Source organism: Periplaneta americana, chromosome 4 (assembly GCF_040183065.1).
Source record: "Periplaneta americana isolate PAMFEO1 chromosome 4, P.americana_PAMFEO1_priV1, whole genome shotgun sequence".
Lineage (NCBI taxonomy): Eukaryota > Metazoa > Arthropoda > Insecta > Blattodea > Blattidae > Periplaneta > Periplaneta americana.
This window is the reverse complement of record NC_091120.1, coordinates 89,796,781-89,800,808: the sequence shown is the minus strand read 5'-3', so window position 1 is coordinate 89,800,808 and position 4,028 is coordinate 89,796,781. Positions and strand designations below refer to the sequence as shown.

The window sequence follows — 4,028 nt, the reverse complement described above, 5'->3', positions numbered from 1 at the left end:
TAACCACACATACAATAACATAAATACAGACATGGAAATCCTACACATACAACCCAAAAACCAAAAACTCAACACACTAGAACAATATGAAATATAAAGACACACTAAAACATACCCTAATCAAATTCTCAACACACAGATCAATTTCAGAACACACACACACACATTATTTGACACAACTCTTTATAACACGAACGCACCCACACAACAGGCAGCGAAGTTGAGATAGCGCCGAGATCTAGTAGGCTCTGAGGATGGTGTCAAGCAACACCGAAACAGCTGTAAGCCACACATTCTTACATAATTAACACGAGTAAGATCGCCATTTAATCAATTATGAAATAGTTATTATTACGAGTAGTATATCTTACCTCTATAGGAAGTATAAATAGAAGTAAACTGGAAAATAAACTCCAACTCTTTGGGGAATAAACCCTTCATATGGAATTAATGGTGCACATGCTGGAAAGTGATTAAATAGTATTCTTGACGTTATATTGGAAATGTAACTGAGAGTTGTGGTTATTACTCATAGCGATAAATAAACACATATCCAATTTTATTTTCAACATTGCACTCCTGTTTATACAAACAGTCGATATTATAGTATAATTATGCAGCTGCATACTTTCCTTTTGCTCTCACCGCGACCGCGACAATGCGATAACAAAACAATATCCGACTTTCATAAGATGTTCAAGAACAAACTTCAGAAAAGATTTACCAACTAAAGTGTTTTAAAAACAAATTTCACTGTAAAATGAAAGTGGAAAAAAAGGGGGGAAAAGGAAGAGAGAGAGAGAGAGAGACAGAGAAAATGCCGACCCCTGAAAATTGCCGCCCTAGGCAACTGCACTGTAGTACTGTACAGTATGTCAAACATTTACTGAAAGAATTGTTTACAATTGCATACAGTTTTATTTATTGTGCCAACCGACTGCACCTCTATATAAGATATGAAAGAAACGGAAGTATCTAGCACTTCTTTCCTTAGCCTTGAATATATATATATATATATATATATATATAGTTACTGCATAGTGCATATCTAATTTACGTATTGGGCTTTACACATAGCAATAAAAGTGTATAGTGTGTATCTTGTAGCTAATCGGCGATTGGAGAGGGAAAGGAACTGGCCACCCTACCCCATTATCTCCTGGCCTAGTTGCAATATGAGTGATGACTTATTGGTGAAGAGATTCAAACCTGTTTTCAGACAGTGGACTAAAGAACAACAGTGTATATCTGGTTTTAACACAGATTGATAGCCACCGGCACGTAGCGTAGATTGTGAACGTGTTTGCCTACAGATCCGGACTTTGGACGTGGGTTCGTTATCCGCTTAGGCTATTACTTAGTTGTGTTTTTTCCTAAGTTTCTCAAATGTAAGGCGATTGTCAGGTAATTATTTGGCGAATTCTTGAACTCATCTCGCTAAATACTGTCTTACTGTCACCAATTCCATAGGCACTGTATAATCTAGTAGTTGATAGGCATCGTTAAGGGATAGGACTCCTATAAAATATCAGAATTTGACAAAATTGTTTTTTTTTTATTTTTACCAAAACATTACTTATCTACGTAAATGTAATTAAAGAAAATAGCATCATGACGCCAAGCAGATGACTTGTTGTTATTATTTTTAAGTGCTAATGCGTGCTTTCGGGACATAAAACTGCAGAAATTTCTTCTCTCATTTCTGCAGAAGAAAATTTTCTACATTTTTTAACCTTTGAAATGCAATAATCTTAGCAACATTGAAGATATTCACTTACAATTTGCATGGCACGTGTAACATTTCTTAATGAACAATTGAAAGTGAGGAAATGTTTATATCTTCATTTTTGTATTCATCACTGCTTTTTGGCCTCTATTCTCCGGCCTCACGTTTTAGAGATTTGGAGCTGGGACATGAGCCGTCCTTTGAACGCACTGATGACACAATTAACAATAATGAGATGGCGTAGTTTCAGTTTTATAGTTTCGTAGACTGAAATCAAGTGAGAAATTAGGTAGCAACCCAGCATTTGCCTTCACGTATATTATGTCATTTCACAATCCTAAATGATTAGGAATGAGCCTGGAAGCCTTGAAAATATACCAATATGATAGGTCTATATTTACGAAGATGTAATGTAATGACTGTTGTAATTTTTATTTATCTTTCTTTCAGTCAGTCAGGTCAGTCCACTAGAACAAGCAGTCTCCTTGACAAAGCAAATATAGACATTGGTGGTATTCTGACATACACTTAACCTGAACACTAGATATATAGCAGTAAAAGATATGTGAGCCCGGATAGCTCAGTCGGTAGAGCATTAGGCTTTTAACCTAAGGGTCCAGGGTTCGAGTCCCTGTTCGGGCGAGTTTTTTATACTACAGGAAACATAGACAAACAGTTGGAAATGAGTTTGCATTTTTCAGAATTACATTGAGAAAATTAATCGAAGCTTAAACAAAATTTCACCAAACGAAGAAATACATCGTTACATACATACATACATACATACTGCATATATCTCAGAATCTTAGCTTTTTTTTTACGTTCAAAGTAATATTTTAATCTTAATTTCCAAGACCTCTCGTTATTTTTATAGCCATTTAAATCATTTACAGGTACAAAAACAAGAAAATAGTGTTTTCATACGTCCTGTCCTTAAAAACATATTTAAAAAATGAATGTGGCTGTGTTCTAGATTTTACGTGAATTCGTATCGACAGATCTAGACGAAATCTTGCGTTTGACACCAAACCAGGCCGCTAACATGTCTGAGTCGCGAAAATATAGGCCTACTGCCCTGAAATTTTCGCTTACACCCAAAATGGCTGCAAGTCGCCGCAGGTCGCCTCACCATGTTCATGCTGGCATCGTAGTAGTATACCCGATAGAACGAGACCACATTTATTTCAATCGTGTTATTAATCGCGAAGTTATGGTGTCGGAATGGATCACCCTGGAAACGTTACATCGTTATATCGCCGTTTCCGGCCTAGTATCCCATATATCGGTCTGATTTTAAAGACATATTCACGTCAAAACGAAAAAAAAGTTTAAAACTGTGTGATGAAATTCCTTGGGGAACCGCGGCCGTAGATTTTTGGCAGAATCACGAATGCGAATATGATATGTTGCTCGCTAGTGACCTCTAATTGGTAATTCATAATTTATTTTCTATTCCAGAATTAGTATTAAATATAAAGACAGTAATTCACATACTTTAATAGGCTAGCCCCGCTAACCAATGCAAACATATCCATCTAAAGCACAATCACAGCTATGGAAAAATTACGTTTCTCACTGAAACTCTTATTAGAACAAAGGAGCCATAGGGAACTGTTTGAGTATACCAATATAAAGTTACTATGAAGTTATACTATTAAAATTGATTATGTGAATTATTAATAATATGCCTGTCAACATACGATTAAAAAAGAAAGCCGGTTCTCGTCTGCAATTTTGTTGTCACTTGATTTCCATGCCAGATCATGAATGCTAGCCTTAAACAATAGGAAAATTCCCCTCAGAAAGGAGGCGCCTGCCGAGAAATGTTTTATTATTCTCGAAGTGGTTAGTTTTTTTTTGGTGAGTCAGTGAGCGGCAGGAAGTGGGTCTCTAGGCAGCGGGCCGGTACAGTTACGTGCGCTTCACTTCGCAAGCTGCCTAATCACTTTAATGTTGTTCCGTGTTAGATTTCACTGCCACCAATTACAGCAGATTGTCTTGCTCGATCGTAAATTGAGAGGGGGGTCCCTGAAACGTGCAAGTTTTTATAATTCTCTCGATATGTGTGGCATGACAGCAAAAGAAAGCATAAATATCCAATTAGTGTAGAAATAAATAAAGCTTATTTTTCAGTATATTAAATATTATAACTAAATGAATAGATCTGTACTCAAGAATAAAATCTGTGATGCCCAGGAAAAAGAGTAATAATTCAGTAAACATATTACACAAGAGAAATATTTCAAGATTTAAAGAGTAATATTTTCAGGAGTTGAACTTTTTAGTTCAGAGCGAATAACAC

General features: G+C 36.0%; 1 non-coding gene across 1 annotated transcript; it reads left to right on the top strand.

Moving 5' to 3' along the window:
• The first annotated feature begins 2,295 nt into the window (after positions 1-2,295).
• On the top strand, positions 2,296-2,368 carry TRNAK-UUU (transfer RNA lysine (anticodon UUU)). The gene has a single exon. It is a non-coding gene; the product is annotated as a tRNA-Lys (tRNA).
• The last annotated feature ends 1,660 nt before the right edge of the window (positions 2,369-4,028 follow it).